Genomic DNA, 25,842 nt, shown 5'->3' with positions numbered 1-25,842 from the left:
TAACTTAACCCACCTAAATCTGTTTCCTTATCTGAATAATGGGTATAATATTACTTGCAACAATTATTTCTCAGGGTTGTTGTGAGGGTTCAGTGAAGTTATATATAAAGCTGCTATTCTTGCTGAATTTGAGACAATATCTTATAACTTTGTAGCTATTCCAAATTGACCATTTTAATTCCCAAATATTAATTCCCAAAAAAATCATTCTAAAAGCATGATACTCACAGCCACACATAATTTCCCTCACAATTATAGCTATGCTTATATGTTGAGTCAAATTGAGCCAAACAAAAGCCAGGAGGATTGTCTATTTAGCTGATGTGGAGTCCTGAAAAGACTTATTTTGCTTCTATGATACACTTAAATAATTTTTTCCTAAGCATGTGACTCTAGAAATGGCTAAGAAATTGCTGCTTTTAAATAAAGTTTAATGATCAAATATTATGTGACATCTGTTACAACTGATGTTAATTAAGGCTTTACAATAATTTGCTTTTAAAAAAACATAAAAACTTTTTAAAAACATAAAAATACAGAACCACAAGACAGTTTAAAAGTATTGAGCCCATGGATCTAAGATTTACCCCCAAAGATATACTGGACCAAAACTCTTGCCATAAAGGGTGAAGATTGTACCCATAAGACAAAATGGATGCAAGTGAGCTATAGATTTCAAGCGTAATCACTAATTTATTGAAATAATTCATGGGTTGCTGGTGTGAATTCACCATACTGGTAATCATATTGCTTTATTTTTTTTAAATCAAACCTCGGAATCACCTCTAAGCTCCTACATTCTTGGGTGGAGAGAAATTGAACCTTAATCATTACCCTTGTTCTTTCCTTGACCCCTCTATGGGATTAGGGAAGAATGTGAGGCTTTTGTGACATCAGAGAACAGGGGAGAGCCTTAAACCCTGTCCCATACAGCATGAGTGCTGGGATGTTCAATGTCCAAGGCCTTGTAGAACATTTAAAGCCAGGAGGCTCTGCTTCCTCTGTGCCAACTGAGGATGCCCAGATTACCCACCACAAAAAGCACAGCTCTTAGAGTTCAATAACAACCAACCCTCTGTCCATCTCCTAGCATCAAGGTGGTACACACATTAGAAAGCCTGCCATACCCAGAGTAGTACCTGGGAGCAGGGCATGAGTCCTTTCTGCTTACACACATGTACATACCTGCCCCCCTGCTAAACCATTTTTTCCCAGCCATCTCTTGGAACTTCATCTCTTTGAAGGAAATCCAACATCACTGGCAAGAAAAATCTTGACTTCTGCAACTCAAGACTGAGTCACTGGACAGGAGGGTGGAGTGATACCCTTCCTTGAAACTTCTCCAACAATGAGAAAAAAATGGAAATTAATATCCCTATAAACGTCTTGTCACGTATGCAGCTCATCTATTCTAGAGACTGGCACATAAAAAGACTCTTCAAAATTCCATTCCATCCACCACCGTGTATTTCATTTCTGCATGTTCCAGGAACTATATGTATTTGGCACTGGTGATACGAAGGAAGACTCAAAGTTTAATGGTGGAATATGAGAATAATTGGGGTGATAGTAAAAATAATTGACAGCCTAAAAAATTCAGGCGTCAACCAATCATCAGAAGCTGGCCACAGTTTTGGGTCCCAGGGGCCCTCTCCTCTGCTGGGCAGATCTTAACAGCTGAGTTGTCAGGACTTGGGGAGGTTTGCAAAGAGCTGGAGAAAGGCAATAGGGGGGCATATTGGGGTCCAGGCTGCAGTTATTTACCAATTGGCACATAAACAGTCAATATTTTAACTACAGAGTCACATCAGCACATATCAGCTGAATATCAGCCCTGATTACATAAGAAAACTGTTACTGCAATATCGGAGGATGATGCAAGCGCTTAGAACACATGGCTGTAATGGAAGCTTTTGATCTGAGACCTTCCAGGGAAAGGGAATAGCTTAGGAACAGGCACCGAGACTAAAAAACAGCAGGGAAGAGTTTCAATAGAAAAAGGGAAAGTGATCAGTATTACCATTGTTATTACTGGCAAAGAGGTAGATGATCGCCACTCTAGAATAAGTAAGTGGGTATGCAGATCTACTGAAAGCCCAAACTGGTCATGTTGCTGGGGCGTCAGGCAGCCCCTATATGTGCTCTTACCTTGGCACCCAAATCCCAGCATCTATGGCCAGTGTCCTCAGTCCCTTCACAGACAACTCCCAGGTGAGTGCCCTGTTATCTCCTCCCAGGTAGAAGCACACAGCCCCTCTCCTTCAATTGTCCACATGAGAGCAGCTTTCACAAACAAAAAACAGATACTTCCTTCTCGGTCGCTTTATAAAGAAGCCTAAGCAGATGAACTAGACTTAAAGAAAAGCACTGCCTGGTGCTGCCAGCCTAGGGAAGCTACCAGCCTGTGACCCTGTGGGTGAAGGACCAGTTAGGCACCAATGATCATGCCATCGGCCAGCCGGGATGAAAGACGGGATGAGGGCAGCACCACTCTGATCAGTGCAGCTGCTGATCAGTGTGGCCAGAAAGTGACAGCTAGAGTGGGGGGGGAAGTTGTTCAATTTGGACAACCGGACATCCTTTGAAGAGTGACTGACATCAAATGAGAATTTCGTTTTGGTTGTGAAAGTGCCACAGTGTCAGGTGAGTTGATGTTTTGCTGGCTGCAGCCAGTAGACATGCCCCCCCAAAACAAATACATTCTGTTCTTCTGACCAATTTGGACGGTCAAGAATTCTGTGAAGTGTTATGCTGCCTTGACTTAATTGGCAAACTATAAAACAGAAATCTTCAGTATTGAGTTCAAATAAAGACAGACTCTATAACCAGGCATAACCAAGGAGATTTCTGATCAAGTCTCTTCATTTGATAGAGGAACCAGCCTGAAGCTCAGAGAGGTGGAGTGATTTACACAAAGTCACACAGCTTTGAGGCAGGCTGCGGTGACCCAGGCGGCTGCCCCTGCCTCAGGGATCCCTTCCTCCCCGAGAGACGGCAAGATGACCCAGGGAAAGCTCTCCGTGGCTAACAAGGCCCCTGGGACCGAGGGGCAGCAGCAGGCGAATGGCGAGAAGAAGGAAGCTCCAGCAGTGCCCTCGGCCCCACCCTCCTATGAGGAAGCCACCTCCACTGAGGGGCTGAAAGCAGGGGCCTTCCCCCCAGCCCCTACGGCTGTGCCTCTCCATCCCAGCTGGGCCTATGTGGACCCCAGTGGCAGCTCCAATGATGAGAATGATTTCTCCACTGGAGACCACCAACTCTTCACCACCTTCAGTTGGGACGACCAGAAAGTTCGCCGAGTCTTCATCAGAAAGGTCTACACCATCCTGCTGATCCAGCTGCTCGTGACCTTGGACATCGTGGCTCTCTTTACCTTCTGTGACCCTGTCAAGGACTATGTCCAGGCCAACCCAGGCTGGTATTGGGCGTCCTACGCTGTGTTCTTTGCAACATACCTGACCCTGGCCTGCTGTTCTGGACCCAGGAGACATTTCCCCTGGAACCTGATTCTCCTGACTGTCTTTACCCTGCCCATGGCCTACCTCACTGGGATGTTGTCCAGTGACTTCAACACCACATCTGTGCTGCTGTGTCTGGGCATCACGGCCCTGGTCTGCCTTTCAGTTACCATCTTCAGCTTCCAGACCAAGTTTGACTTCACCTCCTGCCAGGGTGTGCTCTTCGTGCTGCTCATGACCCTTTTCTTCAGCGGGCTTATCCTCGCCATCCTCCTGCCCTTTCAATACATGCCCTGGCTGCACGCCGTGCACGCTGTGCTGGGAGCAGGCGTGTTCACGTTGTTCCTGGCATTCGACACCCAGTTGCTGATGGGTAACCGGCGCCACTCCCTGAGCCCGGAGGAGTATATTTTTGGAGCCCTCAACATTTATCTAGACATCATCTACATCTTCACCTTCTTCCTGCAGCTTTTTGGCACCAACCGGGAATGAGGAACCTCTCCCACCCCCAGCCCTCCTCCAGAGAATGCTCCCTTCCTGGCCTCTGACCCTCCCCCATGCTCCTGCAAGCCCAGATATAAAACTAGCTGCCAACCCAAAAAAAAAAAAAAAGTCACACAGCTTTAAGGAACAGAGCCAGGAATAAAACCAGAGCCTTGGGTCTCTACATTCAGTGTCCTGTTCCTTACTCTCAGGTGACTTCCTTGGGTCTTGGATACCGAGGCTAAGGAGGCATCCAGCCTTTGTGCAGGGCCCTTGCCCACCAGGAAGATATCCAGGGGGAGCCCTTCCACCCAGATAAAAACAGAGCGAGGGAAATTCCAGAGCATCAGAGGGCAAAGGACAAATCACAGAACATGTGCCCAAGGCTTTATAATAGGGACACCAATCTGAACCGCTGGGAGGCAGCATTTTTAATTTTAATTTCAACAGTATTTTTGTCATAAGAACAAAAAGAAAGGCACCCAGAGCTGCCTCGATCCGAAATTTCTGCCGCTAATGGAGACCCTGGCGAGTCCATCCTCAGACGCGGGGAATAGAAAAAGGGCACGTTGCCGGCGGCTGCAAGGGCTTTGTTTGTGGACTTGGACACAGACAGACGCAGCCGGTTATCGATCGGCCGCAGCTTCTTCCTGCTGTGTCATGTGCCAAGGCCTAGAGGGAGCTCTCGGCGTGCTCGGCAGTCCGGGAGCGTCTCAGCGCCGAGGAAAACCGAAACGACAGAACACAGTCGTTTGTTTGTCGTCTTCTCAATTTACTTCAATATTTCAGGGGAAAGAAGAAAGTTCCAAATGGGGCTTAGGAAATCCGCCCTGCTTACTGAGGCAGAGAAATGTTTTTAAAATATATTATTGGATTACTTCTTCCCTACCTCCCTACAAAATTGAACGTTTCTAAAAGAAATCTGCCCTCAAAGTCAAGAATATGTTTCCATCCCTTTCTATGGCGTGTGGCAAGCTTTAATGATAAGAGAGTAGCATGCTCTCCTGATTAAAATGGCTTGGTTGAAATGACCCGCTTTTATTTCTGCTACAACTTGCCCTGTAACATAATGACCAGCTTTAAATCCATCAAAGTGGAGTACAGAGTGTGATTGCAAAGGTTCAGACATGGAAATCCTGTAAATTTTATCTGCTATTCAGCCAAGGGATGCTTCCAAGTAGAGCGCAGCCCTGCTGAGTTGAGATGATCAATTCCTCAATTCCTAATCATTCATCACAGGCAGGCACATGCATCTACTTCCTTCTCTAATTCATTTCCAAAATGTTTTCCTGAGGCGCGGGCAGGGGTGCAGGGGCTTGCAGAAGCTTAAAGGTGGAGGAGAACTTTGCACTGTTTAAAACATCTGAGAAGAGTCGTGACTTAAAACCAAGGCAAGAAGAAACCCGGAGAATTTACATTTATTGATATTATTAAGTGATTTGCAAATATCTTGGCTACAAAAATTTTGCAGCAATGGTCTAGGTGTGAGGCAGGACTGATAAGTGATTGTTACTTGCTAATAATAAAATGAACATGTATACAAATGTGTGTGTGTACCCAAATAGAGATACGTATATCTGTACACACAGAGAGGGGTCAGTTTTTTCTATGTATGTGTGTTGTGTATGCCAACAATTCTGGGGAAGATTATCTAGCACACAAAGCAAACGGCCCTGCCCCCACTGTGAAGGAAGCATTTCCCCTGAGATTAGGAAAGAAGGAATTGCTTATGGTCAGCAAAGGCCTGGAGAACAATGGAGATCCCAGCTAAAGGCGCAGCAGCAGCAGCCTGCTAGGATGGGTGGGGGACTGACCACATGGCCATTGCAAACTAGATGGCATTGTCAGTGTCACCAGAAGTGACTAAAAAGGACTCAAATTAGCAATTGTTATGATTAGCAGGTGGTTTAAGAGATATGAGATTCACGAAGTCACTCTGGCTTTGGGGGAGGGTGGAGTGGGCATCAGAGTGCATTTCAGATGTTCCTAGAGCTCAAAATAGAGAAGCTTAAAAATGTCCATACTTGAATATCAGAAGAATTGCAGAATCATTTAAGGAAAAATAAAAGGAACATCTAAGATGAAAAGTTGTCTCCAAGAGAAGAAAATTTAAATGTCCAGTTCTTTAACGTTATTTGAAGTTAATGCTTCACTGTAGATGAATTTTGGTAAAAGTAGAAATTAAAAGGCTATTAAATTATAAATAGATTATAACAGAAAAAATTGATGCCTCTAGATTTTTCAGAAGCCAGCTTAACTCAGTTTGCCCTATACAGTGCTTAGCTAAAAGACGTTTTAGAAGATTCAGCAAAGTTTAATAAATTAACACATTTAAACTTAGCAGTTATTTACTTCTCAACTTCTTATAGAGTTTCTCACAAAATTGATGATCTCTTATAAAGACACAAGTTGGTTTTTCGTGCTGTGCCTCTCAACTACATGAATCTCAGTACACAAGCATCACAAGAATAAACAAAGGCTGCCTTTTTAATCTTTTCTTTGATAATGAATCTCAGGGGTGAGTGACTGTCTCTAGGAATCTGCAGAACAGAATTATCAAGAAGAGATGGTCTATCCCTCTTTCTTCTAGTCATTGCCCTCAGATTTATTTCCTGCATTCGTTCCCTTTTAAGGTAAATTTTTGGCCAAATGGTCGTAACTTTTCTGTAGTTGCCCATAACCATAAGGCACATGCAATAGAGAATGAAGACTGGCTCCGGAGTTGAATAGGTCTACAACTCGAAGATGGCACTTGCTCAGTGGATTTGGACAAAAAGCCCCATTGAATCCAAATGCATTTCAATATATACCTGGAGAATAACTGGAAAATTGACTTGTAAGTGGCTGCTTTGATGTGCAAGTCCACATGGCTTCATGAAACAAAATTCCAGGTAGAGTAGCTAGGACTTAGAATCAAGTTAAACCGGAGTCAGTCTTAAGTTTTGTGGATTTTACTGCATTGAAAATGTAAGCAAGATTCCAAGCCAGGTAAAGCAAAGAATGAAGCAATTACCTGGCAAAATCAGGTTATGGAAAAAGTCATACCCTTAAGTGTATTTGTTACTAGGTTATATTCATCTTAGTAACAAACACATTAGCAAAATTGGCATGGCCCTCTCTCATTGTGTTGAAAGAAAACTTGACCAGTATATCTTTGGACCTAGATGATTCAGACCTAAACTTTACCAAGTAAAATCCCAGTAATCCAATGCCTGTGATTTGGGAATCTTTCTTAGGTATCTAAGGAAAAGATTCCTATTTTGAGTGTACCATAATTATATGCAAATGCCCCTAATGCTAAAATGACTCAGTATAAGTAAATTTTCAAACTTATGAGCGAGACATCATTTTCCCAAACTACAATGGAAAATCCTACTTATTCATTTATAGCTCTGCCTCATTTTCCACACAACCAAAGGATCCAGCACAGCCCTGACTAATTTGAGCAGATTTTGCAGTCAGTCTAGATTATTTATATAAAACACACAGCAGCTTGCCTTTTCCCTGTGGACTACCCAAATTCATATGGCTTGGTTATCCTCTTGGTTTTGACTTCAGTCATAGCTTAAGAAGAGTTGGGTAGCTGAATGGCTGCCGGCTGTGCTTCCTATCCTGAATCATCTTATCAGTAATGGAGCAAGGCCTGCAATAATGGCCTGGACAGTGCAGTTCCTGGTGCTGCCAGCCCAAAAAGGGTTTTGTCCCCAGGATTATGAGGGAAATTAGAAACACATGGACCTGACTTCAATGGGGAGCTTGATGCAATCTCTGATTTTCATCCCCATTCTCTGTTGTATTGATTCCCATCCAAATGGACAAACCTGAACAAGCCTTTTAAAACATGAAATAATAGGCTGCTTGTATCCCACAGGAAACTCGACCATCCAGCCACAATAGGAACCATTTTCCAGCAAAAGTTGATGCATTTTGTACCTCACCTGACTGAACAGAAATTAACCTCCATTCATGACGCTGACCCCCACAAAACCCACTAAACCTACTGCACTTGAACATATTTATTTGGATGTTATTCACAAAGTCTTGTTATGCACTTATGTATTTAAGAGTCTGGTAACCAAGAGAAACCCCAGTTATTTGTTCCTTTATTAGTATTAGTACCATGCTGGTAAGAATGAATGTAACACAGGTTTCATACATTCGAAGTCTCTCTTATTACTGAAGTAAAGAGGAAAATCTCTGATTGCATTACCCAAACTGGTAGGGTACATCACAAGCAATCTAGTAGGAAAAGCCCAATGCCTATTTATTTGTTGTTGATTTTATTTTTTAAATGCACACATGTTGGAAACAGATGCAAATGAGTGCTTCTTTCTCAAGATGCTCCTACATATGTTTGCATGAGATAGTTACAGATTCAAAACAATCTGTGTCCAGGAATTCTCTCAGTCCACTTCATTTTTAGCATCAAAGAGTCCTAAATAAAAGTATGGTTAAATGAATGGCAAACTTTCTAATTATTACTGTAATATTTTATAAGCACATATGACTTTTATAATCACAGTTTTAAAACAAAATTAGTATGTAGTCCAGAAATTAAACAAATCAATACATTCAAAAGAGAGATGTTGTTGTTACTTTGCCAGGCACCCAAACCCAACACCTAAGGATGTAAGCATAATTATGCTAGCTTGCTTTCATCCTATATTGGGTATCTTCCAAAGGAGGCACTCAGCACCATGGACAGAGAAGAGAGCTACTAAATACATAAGGAATGAATACGGTACTTATTTCTATTGGACACATATGAAAGGAGGAAGCTAAAGTTCATAGTTTAAAAACACAATGAAAAATAGTCTCTAATTTCCCATGGCTAATTAATGGTTTATCACACTAAGGGCCCCTACTTTCATTAAACGTATGAGTTCAGTTGTTTTTAATTGAGTTTCCAACTTAAATTTTCAAAAATTCAATAGATTCCAATGTATTTTAATTATGGCAAACCCCTTACATTAGTACGCAACCTTGAGAACAGCCCTAGAAGCAATGAAACAATTCACTAACTTGCTGAGTGTTTTCTGCTGTTAAAGTTAGTTGATATTTAATCTTCACATTTTTCCTACAAAACGAGTAGCAAAATACTTTTATCGAGTTTTGGAAATTTGTTAACAAATATAAAACCAAAAAGACTATTTTAATTGAGCAAATATGATTAAAGCCTCATGTGTAAGAGAATTTGTTAAAGTTCTTTTGGGGGGGAAGCTCATGACTGAATTAAATATGGTCACTGTCTTCAAGGAACTCAGAATCTAATGAAAAATCGCTATGGGGGGAGAATGGTAAAGAAACAAGAATATACTGAGTGCATGGCATTTGGCAAACGCTGAACTATTAACTTAATTTAGATGATACTATTTTAATAGTGCATTTTATGGCCATTTTTTCAATAAAAGGAAATTTTAAGTTCAGCAAAGTTAAGTAATTTTTCCAGATCACTCAGTTAATAAGTTATAGAATCAGAATTCAGACTCAGATCTTTCTGATTCTGACACCCATTGTCCTATTTCACTTCTCAGGGCTGCCTCAGAAGAAGAGGTGGACAATTCTGAAGGTCAAAATGCAGAAGGCTTCACAAAGCAGGCGAAGCCCAAAGTATTTTACTAAATCATCTACAGGTAGTGCAAGGCAATGGTTAGTTCTTGGGATATTTTATATTTACAGTGTGTCCACAAATGCATGTATATGTAGTTGGTCTCTTGATTTTTCTTGCTAACGGAAGGAATTTATGACAAGGATAATTCAAAATAAGATATAACACACAAATCTTTTACGTTTATGTTTCTGACAACTTCAGTAGTATATCCCTACTAATCATATTAGCAAAGGTTATCAAAATGAATTTGCGTTGCAGCAGCACAGAAAATTGATGGAAATTGGCCTAAAGCTATAGAGTATCCCAATGACAGCAGCTTTAATTTAAAATATGTTGTGGGTAATAGACCAAGTGGATAATCCACTTGTGGATAATTGAGAGTATATCTGTGCCCACCTTTTAAGATCTAGGTATTTCATAGAGGTCCTATAACATAGCACGTCATAAAATAGCCTGTTCCCAATGCACTAGTATCCATTAAAATCAATAGGGTTTTGCAAGCCATGCATATGATAGATAGTATGAAATGTAATTAGTATTGGAAAATTGCTATAAAATCTCAAGCTCTTTGTACGTAAATGATCAAAATGTTTTCCACTGGGAGTCCTTTTTTAGACCAACCTAGTGAATAGAATCTGAAGGATTAAATAAAAGGTGTCTTGCTGGTTTTTAAGCAAATGAAACCTCTTGTTTCTGAGTACAGAAGCACAAATATTTATCACTACAACAGAACACTACTGTTGATGACACTTTCTGAAATGAGGTAAAAAGCAGGATTTAATAGCCCTGGACTGAAATTTTTATATTCTCTATCCGACCTGCTGGTAATAAATTATCTGAAGCTGACATCCCTTAGGCAAAGGGCTTATAATGGAAACACCCCCAAAAGCTTTAATTATGAAGTAATGTATGAGACCCCATAATTTTGGTTCATTCTTCCAAATAGAGATATTACGGTGAGGTGCACAAGTATATATATATATATACTTTTTGACCCATTTTTTGACCCAGTGTACATATATATATATATGTACACTGGGTCAAAAAAATGCAAAGAGACACCTGAGGAAAGGCGGAGAGAAAGAGAGAGAGATTATACACTTTTTCTTTTCTTCTTAACCGTATCTGTGCATTCCTGGGTCACACGAGCATTGTGCTGACTCCAGATGATGAGGATACATGCTGAAAGGGAAAATTCTGAATTATGTTCTCTAAATTATCCAAGGCTTGGAGAGCAAGTATTGATTTTAAAAATGACTGAGCCAGACCTGGTACTGCAGGGCCTCTTCCCTCCCTCCTTCCCTCCCTCCCCACGGCCCAAAGCACAACAAGAGATCTTGGGCGCTGTGCAGCCACCTCAAGGCCCTGGGCTGGCATTGTTTCAAAAAATCAGAAAGTCATCCATCAACCAGAGAGTCAATGGAATAAGTGCATGGTAGCTAAAGACACATATTATCCGCTTACAGGCTCCAATTCCGTGAGCTACGAGGAGAATTAGAATGCTATTGGACCGATTAACTAATGTACTCTGGGAATCATGAACTGTTAAGGTGTTTATTTTGCTGCCTCATATAAAAGAATGAGGAGAAGTTTATCTGCATAGTTAAACGTTCTGTTTGCACCAGCCATTAATAATTCGGAACGCCTCTGAGTCAGACCTCTTTTACAGAGACAGATTGAGAACCAGAATTTGTTCTGTAATTGCTTCCCATACTTTGCAGACAATTCAGGCACAGGGTTTTGTGGGTGAGCTGTGTGAGCGCATGCATGCGACTGCATGTTCGCTTGCTTGTATGTGGTTCCCTTGGAACGGTAGCTAGACATTAATTTTATGGAGGAAAGGGAGACTAAAATTATCAATGTCCACGTATGGTGGAATAATTGCTTTACTTAGTCAGTAGGGGTGGGGAACCTAATGAGCATGTCATGAGTGAAGTCAGATAACACGAGGCTTTTTTATTTTACATCCTTCTGTGGGGTATCTGAAGAACTGACCAGAGTGATATTTATGCTCCATTCTCCAAATGGAGAAATGTTTGAGGCATATAAAATTCCAAGTCCTTTGTCTTCATACATTATAAATCAAATTACAAAGCAAAATAATTGTTTTTTTAAAACTTTTTTTATTAATTAAAAAAATTAACAAACAAAACATTTAGATATCATTCCATTCTACATATACAATCAGTAATTCTTTATATCATCACATAGTTGCATATTCATCATTTCTTAGTACATTTGCATCGATTTAGAAAAAGAAATAAAAACACAACAGAAAAAGAAATAAAATGATAATAGAGAAAAAAATGACTATACATACCATACCCCTTACCCCTCGCTTTCATTTACCACTATTTCAAACTGAATTTATTTTAACATAAAATAATTGATTTAATTAACAAACATGTTCTCAGGCCTAATACGTATTTTCAGATACTAATTTGAAACAACACTATCATGGGATATCTCGACCTCGGGACTTTGGCTGGATAATTTTTTGTTAACAGAGAGAGGGGAGGGGTTGTCTTGTGCATTGTAGGATGTTAAATACCCTCTAGCAACCCAACCCCGCCACCCCAAGTGGCAGACAAAAATGTCTCCAGATATGACCAAATCTCTCCCTTGGGGAGCTCCCAGTTAAGATCCATTCATTAAGAAAAAAATATCTGTTTTTCTTTTTTAATTTTGAATGTTTTTAAAAGTCCTCTGAATAGGAGTTTACACAAGCACAAGACCCACTGTGTTCACATGGGCTGCTGACAGCATCTGAGTGTAGAATGGAGAGTAACCTCCAGGCCTCCAAGGGAGGCCCAGGAACTGACAGGCTTTCCCCACACATTATGCTTCAATTCCATGATGCGTTCTGATAAAAGACTCATTTCATCTCAAAATGGAATTTTCTAAGCTATTTGTAGCACTGTCTTTGAAATTTGGATTAAGAAAAATTTCACAGGCTCATTGACTCCATGTTTCCCTGCTGTGATTTTTTTTTTTAATGTGGTATAATTCCTTGGCTTGCTGCAGCTAAAAAATATTACTCTGAAATTTCTCTCATAGACATTCACCTGTTTATTTTTCCCTTGGCTTTTTGAAGGATATGCAATTGAGTGATGGCACTGATTTCATTACCAATTCATCCTGGAAAAGGTCAACTTGACTGGGTCAAGGTTGAAACACCAAGTCACGGGATAAAAAAAAAACTTAATCTACCTCTAAATCGTTCTGTAACTTGGGAGTTATTATGTTGAAGACAGGTCTACATAGAACCTAAGTAAAATCTAGGGTTGGCCCTTATCCAGTGAATTTCAGCAGTAGATTTAATCAGTTAGATAATTCACCACTCTTTGTCCTTTGCTAAAACGACAGAGGTAGATTCAAGGATCTGGGCTAGATCACTTATTTTGGACATTATAAATCCAAGTTACTTGGAAGAGAAAGCCAACTTGAATGATATCCTTATATACAATTTCCATTTCTACTTAATACTCTTATTTGTTATTAGCACTTCCAAAATTGTGCACCCAACAGAAGGGCCCCATTGAAAAGAGGTTTGAGAAGAACTGTGCTAAACATAATGAAACAATCTGAGTAGCTGCAGATTTTCTCGGAGGCTTTAATATGTCAGCATGCATTGTGAATCTTCAAGGGACCCTTTCAAACAGGATATTTTGAGGAAATAGATTTCTTGTGACGAACTTTGGGAAATTCTAGTGTACATATTAGGACAAATGTCTGGTATTACATTATAATGATAAAATGCAAAGCTCCCTTTCCCTGAACTACTTTAGGCCTTGGGATTTTATCCTATCACTTTTTAATGTGATGGTAACGTGGTTGTCAGGTCTATGGCTTGTAGACAGTGAGCAACTCGTGCACAGCTATAGAGAATATGAACATAAGCATAGGAGGCAGGAGGATGCTTTGAGGAGAGCACAGGATTCTTGTCTCTGCTCATCTGGATACTAATTATCTGATCTTGAATAAATTGTTTAACCGCTCTGTGCTTGAGTTTCATTATCTGTGAAGTAAGCACAAAAATCCCTGCTTGATAACTCCTACACCATTGCAAGTCTCAGATGGGCCCAGACATGTAAAAGGCCCTTAAAAAACTGAAGTGTCATAAAAAGAAAGCAATTCACTTTTTTTTTTTTGCATGGGCAGGCACTGGGAATTGAACCCAGGTCTTCGGCATGGCAGGCAAGAACTCTGCAGCTGAGCCACCGTGGCCCGCCCAGGTAATTCACTTTTATTATTGGTATAGTTACACAGATAGTAACATTATAATCTCTGAGACAGACTGATCTGGATTACAAGAAATAAAAATTCAATAAAAAAACATAAACAAAACAAAACAAGGTGGGGGGGGGTGAATTGATTGAAAGAGTAATGGAGGTGTGTCTGCCAGAAGCCAAGATCAGTGAGTCAGGGTCCCAACCAGAAAGAAAGGACACACTTGATTTGGGATGATGTAAGGAGGGGGTATTTACAAAGGGACTAAAGCAGGTGTAGGTGGGATGTGGAGAGCTTCAAGGGAGAAAGCAGGGTCCTGACCAGGCAGGACCTACCACCACCCAGAGGGCAGAAGGGTGAGAGAAGGGAAGGCTACCAGAGCCAGAAGGAGGGGAAGACATGGAGATCTGAGGAAGGCTACCAGAGCCTGAGGTGATCCTTCACAGAGGGGGTCAGGGAAAGATTCCCTGAACCCACTCTCCTCTTGCTCTCAAATCTCTACCCAGGGTTTCCTCAAACAGCAGTCAAGGCACAGCCCTGCTGGTACAGTGCAGAAAAATCTTCTGGGGCAGCAAGGAGGGCAGAGCATGAGGAGTGGCAGAAGCGAATGGAAAATGCCTAGCACAGAGAGGAAAGCAGTCAGACTCTAGCAATGAATGAAAAATCAGGGCTCAGAAGTCCTTGGGAGAGGATATGTGCATGGCCTCAGAGGATGTCTCCCAAAATACTATTAATTACCATGGTGGAGTTAACATACGTCTGCAACCTTTTTGGTACTCCTTCACTACAGGAGGTAAGGTTTTTAATTCCTCTCCCCTTGAGAGGGCGTTAGACTTAGTGGCTTGCTTCTAACAAATAGAATATGGAAAGGCAAAATTATTAATTTACAGTGCAGAAACCTGGCCAACACTGCCTTAACCAAACAATCAAGATTAACATCACCAATGTTGATTTATGTTGATTGCATGTGCTGCCAGTACGATGCAATGAGAAGGCCACTTCACCTCTGGGACCATTCTTCCCCAAAATTCATATCCCCAATTGAATCACAATAAAAACATAAGACAAACCCAAACTGCAGGGCATTCCACAAAATACCTGACAAATACTCTTCTAAAGCATCAAGACCATGATAGACAAGGGAAAAAAAACTGTCATGGTTTGGAGTAGACTAAGGAGACATGACAATAATATGCAGTGTGATATCCTAAAATGGATCCTGGAACAACATTAAAAAAATGGCCTTAGTAGATAAGATAGTGAAATCCAAATGAAGTCTGTATTTCAATGAACACCAATGTGATTTCTTAGTTTTGAACAAATGTACCATTTTTTTGTAAGATATAAACATTAGGGGATGCTACGTAAAAGTTATATGGGAACTCTCTGAACTATTTTTACAACTTTTGTATAAATCTCAAATTACTTCAAAATAAAAAATTAAATAAATAAGCATTAGGCCTTTATATTTCTTTTTTGTGCTCCTTCTGAAAGCCTTTTTCCTTCTGTCTCCCCCAGGGGGCTTCCTCTGCCTCTCCAGCCCCACAGTAGATAAACATGAGTTCTGCATGATTATATGTTATGGGTTCTTTCTCTCTCTCTTTCACTCCTTATTCCACTCAATGGGAGTCCTAGATTTCCTAAGGAAGAAACTAAAGTGAACCAACTCTACCTGTAGCCAGGTAGGGGAGTATCTGAATGGATGGGGTAGTACCTGCAGCAGATATATAGATAAGATGGGAAGACTGTTCCTAGAGAAAGAGATATTGAAGACAATTCCATATAAAACTGAGGCACATGTAAAATGTGACATTTCTTCACATTCCTTTAGCTCGAACCAGTAGCTCCACCCCTGAAAAGCCTGATAACCATCACAGCAAGTGACTTAGAACTATTACAATGGTGGGTCATAGGGACAATGCCAATTCTGAATATGTAGTCATGGCTCAGAAACTTAAAAGAGGTCATGATAGTAAAGTAATCCTATGCCGCAAATATTCTCTCTTTCATAGATTCTGTTATTCATAGACTATTGCTATCATACCCCAGGCCAATAACAGCAGTTGGATGAACCCATCTATGGAATAGAATAGAATCTCGTTTTTACATAAGCATCTCCTTAAACTATGTGATAAAGTAACAGAGTTGCAGTAGAGGCAGTGTAGCCACAAGTAACTGAAAGCCCTGCTGAAACTGGTGCAAATGATGAGGAGGACATTTATTATCCCATGGAATGGAAGAGGAAGAGGAATTGTGGCTTCCATTTCTCTCCCAGCATTGCATAGGCTCTGGCCTCTTCTCTGCGGAGGCTTGTCCACTCCTGGCCGCAAGCTGGCTTCCAGCAGCAACCAGATTTATGGCTCACAGACCAGGAAAATCTTTCCCTCACCCCAGAATAGAAATGCTTTCCCCTGTTCTAATTGGGCTACCTTAGGTCGTATGCCCATCTTCAGATTGTTAAGGAATATCATGCAGGAATTGGGTTCTAAACCAATCACTGGGAAGAAGAATGAGAGTATTGTGTTTGACTCAGATCATTCCCAAAACTAGAGTAGCACGGACACCTAAACAAAACAGCCATTAGAAAGGTAGGAATGGAGAACCAAAGATGCCTGCCACTGGAGAAGGTGGTGGAGAGGGTTGGCGCTGGAGTCAGATGGCTTGAGTTCAAAGCCTGAGTCTATGTTTGAAAAAAAGCTTATGCCTTACTTTTCTCTTCTGTAAAATGTAAACAATTTAATCTTATATCATAGCATTGTTGTGAGGGTTAAATAAAATAATCCTATTCAACCCCCCACCGTACAGCATACAAAAAAAAACTTAAAAATAATCCTATTCAAAGTACTGAAAGCAATGTCTAATGTTCAGTAGACATTAAAGAAATGTTAGTGAATATTATTATTTTTAAAGGTCTCTACGCTTGCGAGCAGAAAAATAATTTTAATCTCAGCTCTTCATTTAATAAGGTTTACATTTTTTCTATCCTGTGTGACTTTGAGCAAATCACTTAATGTCTCTGTTCCTCAACTTTCTTATCTCTAAAGTGAAGATAATAATACATGCCTTCCAGAAAACTGTTATGATGTTTACATGAAGTAACCTAGGCAGAAGGAATAAACATAGGAAATTGTTTCACAGATGAAAATGCTGTCATATTATTGCTTTCATAGTATGAAACCATAAATTTTGGTGTGTAGGAAAGGAAACATAATTTTCTACATTTTTCTTTAAACTTAACCTCTAACAGGAGCCCCTATTGTGTTAATGCTGCAGTTTATTAATCCATTCAGGGTAAGCCAGTCAAATCAGGATATCCAGTCTCCTTCATTCCCATGGATATCCATGAGTACTCGTAGGGTGGGAGGGGATGATTATATGTCTGGACCTCAATTGTCATCTGCCCACAGAAACATCTACTTGGAAACCATTGGTTCTGTCCAGCTTTGATATACAGATGCTGCTTTGCTAGCCTCATCCCAGCCACAAGCCCTGTTTGGATCCACTAGTTTTCTGGGTTGCATCTCACCACATGTAAAACCATTCTGCTGCTACCAAACCACACTGGAGAACACAGACCCTGTGGAGGTTGTCTCAAAACCATCGGCCCAGACATTACTTGTGGTCGTTTCTATTCTGCTATCACCACACCTTGCTGGGTGTGGCATATTTCTCAGGGACTGGAGCCTAGCCATGCTTAAAATTTTTTAATCCTTCTCTCCCTCTCTACATTCACTCTCTGCCCTCCGTACCTGTAACCCCCCTCTCTGTTCCCCCCTTCCCCCTCTTGTTGTAAACCGCCCATTTCCGTAGCTCACCACTAAACTGCAAGCCTTCCTGTTATTCTCTTCACTCCTCTATACCTAACCTAAGCCCTCAGCCTAGCAACTGCCTCCTGCCTTGTGTGATTGGCTGTCCCTTCCTGACGTGTGCGCCCAAGACTCCACCCCTCCCCGAGAGTACTTAAGCCCCACGCTTACCCCGCTCTGGGTCGTCCGAGCCCCGGGGTCTTCGGACCCCAGACGTCTCACTCCTCGGGTTCCGGGTGGCCCATCCCGGAGTGTAACAATAAAAGCTTTAACCCGTATCTGGCCTCAGTAAAGACTTTACTCGCAACCGCCGGCTGGGGAAAGCGCCGGCTTCAGCTTACCCAGGTTAATTCCCTGCGAGCTCGCCCCAAACCCACCCAGTGTACCGGTCGCGCAGCCCGGCTGAAGCTATCAGCGGCACTGGGCATGCAGGGGGCTCTGAAGTCTCACTGCCTCATGAGATATGCCGAGAAGGAAGGCACTGTGCAAACCCATTCTTGAGTCCCCATACCTGGCCTCCCATCTGCTAGCCAATTCACAAGGGGAATGACAGGATAGAGGTGCTTCCCGAGGGCCCACCAACATCTGAACTCCACTCTGTCTTCTCCCTCTCCTCTCCTGGAGAAACTTCATTTCCTCTAGGCTGGGACAAATGGACAATGACTGATCACTTAGTCTCCTCAATCTATTATTTATGCCAGGAACTCAGCTTTTGAATCTCAAAACCCAAGAATTTGGCTTTTATTCAACAACATCATCCCTTTCCTGAAGCGGTAAGCAAGGAATGCTCTGGCTGCTGTTTGAATGGGAGGAGGGACATGGAATGACAGGAATTATTGAGAATAGAAAACACATAAGTATAATAAAGGATATCAAGTATTGTTCTACTTTAACTCTATTAGTAAGAATAATCTATACCGACTGATTTAAACCCTGCCTGCTTCTAAAACAAGGATTTTGAAATAACGTTATAGAAAACATAGACATAGTGACAAAAGAACAATTAAATTGAGACCAAAACAGAAACCAAGGACTAAGTTCTATCATCTCACAAATATAACAGTTTATCATTATCACCATTTCTTCAGCACTGACTATGTGACAGACCCTGTGCTAAGTACTTTGCACATTAAATCCATTGATGAACAAGAATTCAGTGCATTCTTAAAACAGCCCTAACATAATGGATATTATTATTCCCATTTTCTTAAAAAGCATACTGAAGTTCAGAGAAGTTTAGTAGCTTGCAGATTTTCCCAACACGAAAGTTATGGTATGGTGGATACTGTGATACCTCTCCAAGGACCCCCTTCTGCTGATAGCAACAACCTCATGGATTGCCTCAGCTGCAGAGAGCCATGCTGTTCAAAGCCACACTTCTTTGTGGGACAGCCACATTCCCTGACAGTTTGGGAATGTAAAAGTGTGGTCCTCTTAACCCAACTCTACACAACTCTGAAGGGCCATTCTATCCCAAGAGTCTTCATGGGTTGGCCAAGGTTGGCTACAGTTTAACTCCCTCCTTTGTCCACTCTTTCCTTCCCTCCCTTCCATGGGTGTTGATCCCAAAGATGTTTGCTAAACTGTTTCAGAGTGTTTCCTGGAGAACCCAATCTGTAGCACACAGAATGAGTATTAAACCCCCACTCTCTTTTGCTTTACTTTGAAGCCCAGCTTCTTAATCATTTTGCCACTTACTGTGAACATGTTATAGTAAACATGAATTCAATGTATGAAGATCGAGTCACATTAACAGAGCAGTGAATTGGTGGTCTTACTTGCTACTGTATAACTGCAGTCAAGAACTTGTATTCTTGTCTCAGAATTACATTTTCTTCTGACTCTAACATCTATCTGCTTTTCCTGTGCCATGCTGTTTCCTGATAACTTATCAAGAGGAGTAAACTTTCCTCCACCATAATAATAACAGTGAAAATTTACTTTTGCTGTAAATTTAGGAACTATTAGATGCAAAGAGTCAATATATAAAGACATCGGTTTTGGGTGAAAGTTTGATTGACTAATGAAGAGGAACTTAGTGATTCATCCAAATATCAGATCCAAGTGACCATCTACCAAGACCCTCTGCATCTCCCTGACCTGACAGGATTCAGGAGCATTGGATCCCAGATACTCACCCTCTTGCCAAGGACCAGAGATGTCATACCCAGGGAGGGTGGATCTTACTTCCCGTTGTTGTGATACCTGGTCAGGTAGCCAGAGTACCTGATCTCCCATAAGCCCCCAAGGCCATCTTTCACAGAAAAGGCCTGTAGCTTGTTTTAAGTTTGTCTCATTTTAGTCCCATATTAAAGATAAAGCTGAATTTCAATGAATGAGTTGTGAATTAGCTTGTGAATTTTGGCTGTGAAGGCAGCCAAAGTAGATAATTCTTGCCTATTAAGTGGATTTATCACATGTTCAATTGTGTAATTACTTTTCTAAAAAATCCATTTTTTCCATTTTATTGTCATGAAGATACAAAGGGGACATTTTGGATAAAGAAATCATTATCTAGGCGAAGGAATAACAACTGTTCCTCTTGAATAGTTGAGCTTTACATCCATTAAGTGGTTCAAAGAAAGGATCTGTAACTGGAGGTTGCTAACTCCCTGCCCCCTTGCTTAGGGCACCGTACGACAGATTTTATGAGGAGATGACTAAATAGATGACATTACTGAAGGAACAATGGGATAACCCCATGGATCCAGAAGGCATTTGTTGCACACTTATCACAGTGCCTGAATTCCATCATTCAAAAATTCTTCTTTTGGGTCTTGAAAGTTTTCTGGTACTCAGACCCACCCAAGGTAAGTGCCGTTACTGCAGAGGATGTGATTGCTACCTGAAGAACACTGGTAAAAGCAAGGACATGGAAAGAAAAGAATTTGGGGTGGACATGGAGAAGGTGATACAGAATAACCACCAGGAACAATATAGAATTCATTTAGTCTAATTTTCATAGATGAGAACATTTTACTTTGTAAAGTAGCACCTCCTGAAGTTTCTTCCCAGACAACAGCTGCCTACAGAGGTAATAAGCTTTGCTCAGTTAGAGGATTCCAAGGTCAGGAAAATTTGGAAAACTCTATATTAAGAGGTTCCATGGGTTTCTTTCCTGTAGCGCCTATCAGTGCTGACGTGCATTGTGGAAGGAAGATGGGAATAGAGAGAGACCACAGACCCTTTGTGTACAGCATCTTATAGCATAATTGTTGTAAAACCACTTCTTTTTCTAGAGATCTTTTCTAGAGACGCGAAGTGGCTTGCCCATGGCCGGTACAGAACTAGGACCCAGATCTTCTGACTCCTGGTCCAATTATTTTTTACTCTACTGTGCTCCCATCTCATTATTTTGTGCTGGGCAAAAAAAAAGAGCTTTTAACAGGCAGAAAAACAGGCAAAAAGCAATTCTTGAGAATGAAACAAAAATCATGCCTGCTTGAGCATGGATGCACTCACTGAGATGCAGCCAACCCCCAGATCCCCACTCACTCACTCAGGGCCTTTGCAGATGAACACAGATGTGTCATCAAGAAGAGCAGTAGCTCCTCTCTCCCCTTTTCCACCTCATTCCTCCACAGTGTCCTACTGGTAGACAACAGCAATGCCTAGAACAAAAACAGGGATTGCCTGAGCCCATATTGCAGCATCCAAGGTTCTCTCCTACCTGAAGTCCACCCTCTACCCCCTGAACTCAACCAAAGAGGCCCAGGCTAAGACCGAGGTTTGTGGACTCCTCCCAGGGTGTTATGACCAATCAAGTTAGCTGAGCATATAAAAATGAGCTGAAATGGAATCATTGCAAAAATCTGAAAAGCATGGGAAACACAAAAATGAGACAACCAAAGGATGGAATAACTTGAAATAGAGGAAGCAAAATTAATGGAACTGAACAATGTTAAAATGTATATTATAAATAATCTTAGACAGATTCACACACTATCAGAAACATGAACCAAGAAAACACAAAACTGATTTGAACTTTGGTATGAAACACATATTTGTTAAAATAGGGAATTCAATGTATGAATTGGCAGCAGAATTTAAAGCTTTCAATATATTTATAGAGAAAACTAGAAGTATTGAAGTACTTAAAAATCTAGACTAAAAAAAATGCAACTGAATGAACTCAGAGAAACAAGAAAAATGGAAATAGTGAAGATTTAAAACACTTGGAATTGCCAATTATTTTTATGAAGTCAGTGCTGTTCTAGGTTTTCATCTCAGAGCTATTGCTAACTTAGTGTCCATCGCTAAAGACTGGAAAAGGAGAAGAGAAACATACATAGGATAGGCTACTCTACAGAAGAAATGAGCTGGAGTTATATTTGGCAACATTGGTAGTCTCTAAAACATAAACATAAGAATAAGCAAGAAATACAATGAACTGGGTAGCAATTGTATAAGTTTTATATACATGTACGCACATATATGTGCTGAAAAAAGTGAATGGAATGAGATAATGCAATTTCCAAGAGTATTTTGCTTAATCTGATACTTTATATAAATAAACATATGGAAGGTAGGTTAGAATGACAAATGTTAAAAAGTCAAGAATTTGGAATTGGGTGTGGTTTAGGGTTGGGGGTAAGTGATGTAGGAAAAATAAGTCATAAGTGAAAATTAAGAGCCTTGCAGTTGGTATGTAAGGAACTCTAATATGATCACTTCTATTTTGGGTACCCGAGTTATAAAAAGAAAGTTAAAAATTACAAAGACTAGTAAAATGTTTTTGTAGACTGATGCGTTGTTTGAAATCAACTCAATTCACCAATATATGTACAGGTTACATACCCTACCACATGCCCAGAAGACACAAGGCCTCCATCAGGTGATTCTTAAACTAAAGAGGCTTCCAGCCTATCTGGGTCCAAAAAAAGCCTTATTCCTTTTGAAATATGGAGGGCAATGTGAGTTATTGTGTTCCTGGTACAGGCTAAAAGCCATGTACAAGAGAAGACAATGGAGAAATGAGTAAAAGCAAGAAACCCCTGGGAAGGTGGTGGAATTTGAACTTGACTTCGAACAATGAATGGTGTCTGGACTGATGGAGGGAAAGATTCCCAATAGATAGCTTATCTGCAAAACTGAAGGAAGGGCTTGCTGTACCTAGGAAAATGGAAAAATACTGTTCTCTACTTGAGAAAGCAAGATTAGCATCAGGAAAAATGACTTGTCCAAAATATCACTGTTATTCAAGTTAAAATTATAGATGTTCCAATACCTTTTCTAACCACTAGATCATGCACCATCCATATAGCATGTGCTGTTTCAGTTCCCAGATGTGCTGAAAAAAAAGGGAATGGAATGAGATAATGCAATTTCTAAGAGTACTTTGCTTAATGCTAGGGCAGAGTTTATGTATTGGAAGAGTCTGGCCTCCTAAGTGATGAGGATCTTCAGTAATTTGCATGTTGCAGTACGGTACAGCTCTTTGCTAAAGAGGGAACCTGCAAAGACAGGCGGTTGTACTGTACTTAGTGAGACATTTAAGGCCATTCATAATCTGCCCTCGATTTGCCTCTTAAAAACCATTCTCTCTTCCCAGTCCCTTTCGCACCCAGGCTTCAGCCAAATTGAGCGCTTTTTTGTCTCTGTATTTTCATACAGCATTTTCCTACCACCGGCCTTTAGTCATATTCCTCCCGATTTGGAATAATTTCAGCTCTATCACCACCTGCCAAAATGCACTTCCATCAGGACCAAGACTGAATTCTATTTATTCCTTGAAAACATTAAATGAGGCCCAGGCAGAAGGATAGTCTCCCTTTTATGAATGTCCAAAGCATTGAACTCCTCCAATTCTGTAATTACATTGGCCTTTAGGAATATTACAATTAGAATGAATTAAAACCAAGATTGTCTGCCTAGAAAAAGATGATCATTCCTACTAATAGTAAAATAAATTAGCTTGCGCACAAATACCATTGGCCAAAATGAATCTGATAAACATGATTCCTTGCGCCTTTTCTTAGGATTACAAACCCATATTCGCCCAAGAATTTTTACTTTTGCATGTTGCTGCCCAGGATTTCTAAACCTGCTCACTTTACAAAAATCTCATCAGAGAACACATACAATTCTGTGTCCTGTGCTTTTTCACTACATTTACATAGTATGCATATTTTTGTGTGGTTATCATTTTAATAGGTCCATGATTCTCCATTGTATTAACATGCCATAATTACCAAAAAGAAAAAAAACAAAAAAGTGCCTATTTGGGATCACTTAGTGTAGAGAAGTAGCATTTTTTCCTCCCCTTCCCCCAGGCCCTACAACAAAATATCCACACTAACCCTATATATCCTACAATATGCCAGTTTTAAATGATCATGCTAGTGTTCCACTAATATTCATTACTCCCTGCCATCGTTATTAGAACAAAGAATCAAGATAATCTATTTTTTGCCATTTTGATAAATTGCCCCATTTCTTACTTTCCAAGATGGCCAAATAAATAAATAAAGTCCCTTCACAGAAACTCAGTAACTCATATAGAAATCTGGAAATGAATAACCCTATATGTCTTCACACATCTGTATGTTCAGTGAGGATGTCCTTGGAAAACATACTTCCTGTCCTTGGCTCTCTCCAGGGCCTCCCACAGACACATGCAGTTTACTTGAACAGAATTCTACTTCTGAATTCTCCAAAAGGGGAAAATAGACCATTAGCCCTTTTACACTAGCTAAATTACCAATTACCAGCAAGTAAACAGCCTATCACTGCAACACTGCTCCAAGCTTATTATGAGTGTCATTTGCAAAGGTGGAGCCCTTCAGAGAGAAATCTCTGTTTTATTAGCATAAAGAGGTCTAAAGAGCACTGACCAGGGCCAGGAAGCCCTCTGTGTTCCCAGGGGATCACTGTTGATTTATGAGCTCCCACACATTCACCTACGACATCACAATTCATTCCCGTGTAAAATTCTCGATCATCCCTCCACCCAAGAATAAGGTCAGAAAATGCTAAATGGAATAAAAATTCCCTAAGCAAGGTAGGGAGAATAAGTCATTTTATAAAAAGCCCCAAAGCCAAAATGAATTAAGCTGAGAACTAATCTGGAGAGAAGTAACCAACTAAGCAAAAGCAAGTGGGAAAAGCCAGAGTACATTTTTGTTTCCCAGACCCTGGAGGTCAGGCCACAGGCCTGGGCAGAGCCACTTTGTAGCACTGAAGTGGGAAAAGCAAGAGCTCTAGACCAACCTGCTACCCTTCCTCCCTCTATTTTGAAGCCATTGGCTTCATGCAAGTTACTTAACCACTTTGATTCTCATTTAAAATCTGATAATGGCTTCATATGGTTGTTGGGAGAATTAAACTAAACATCTATCTCTGGGCACATAGTAAGTATTTTTACTTCCAGCCTGATAAGCCATCCTACACCCAACACATTCACCTGCTACATTTATCACTCTCCTCAATTAGGCAACAGGCAAACCCTGCTAGTTTGGTCTTCTCGTCTGGGAGACATTTGGTTCTTAATATATATATACTCCCATCCAATAAATGCTATTTAATGGGGAGCTAATAACATTCCTTTTTCAAAAACGAGGTAAGAATTATTGTTCAAAAGCTTAAAAGGTGATGGTGTTTATATTTAGTATTTCAAATTTCAGCTTCAGCATTTAAGCACCATTGGCTTAGCTGTTGCCAGCAAGCTCACTGTTATGTGCTGCATAATGTCACAGGTGAGCTGAGGCAAGGGAAAGTCTGTATGTTCCCATCCCAATCAATGCTGTGCCCTGGTTGGTCAGAATATTGAAAGAATGGCAGCTGTTACATGTGGTTACAACCATGTCAAAGTCTGGGCCCCACTACTTTATAAACCAAGTAAATGTATTTACCTGCATGTCCCTCAGTTTCCTCATCTGTTCAATGAGAATAACGATATCTACTTTATGATATAATTCTAAGAATTAAATGACTTCATCCATGTAAAGTGTTTTACATAGTACCCGGTATAAAATTAGTACTCAAAACACACTAATGAAAAATATATTCTGAAGTTTCAATAATCTGAGGATTGGGTTATTATTGATGACAGGTGTGGGTTAGAGGAGGTGACACTGACTGAGTCTCCAGGAGATATAGTTAAACTTCACTGAGGACCTGGTGAGGCACCAGAGCACTTTGGCTTGGTCACCCAGCTGAGAAGCTGCTTTGGCCCTAACTGGGTGTTCCTCTGCCCTCTTGGTCGCCTGCCTATCTTCCCAAAAGGCAGGACCCCACTTCCTACCCACTTCATCTC

At 40.7% G+C, this 25,842-nt stretch overlaps 1 long non-coding RNA gene and 1 pseudogene across 3 annotated transcripts in view; one reads left to right on the top strand and one right to left on the bottom strand.

Moving 5' to 3' along the window:
• LOC143655162 (uncharacterized) overlaps positions 1-25,842 on the bottom strand; it is a 603,365-nt gene that overhangs the window by 144,821 nt on the left and 432,702 nt on the right. The window lies entirely within an intron of this gene.
• On the top strand, positions 2,937-4,047 carry LOC143655161 (protein lifeguard 2 pseudogene; annotated as a pseudogene).

This window comes from Tamandua tetradactyla, chromosome 14, assembly GCF_023851605.1.
Source record: "Tamandua tetradactyla isolate mTamTet1 chromosome 14, mTamTet1.pri, whole genome shotgun sequence".
Taxonomy (NCBI): Eukaryota; Metazoa; Chordata; class Mammalia; order Pilosa; family Myrmecophagidae; genus Tamandua; species Tamandua tetradactyla.
Note: the sequence above shows the minus strand (reverse complement) of the source record. Positions and strands in the feature narration are given on the sequence as shown.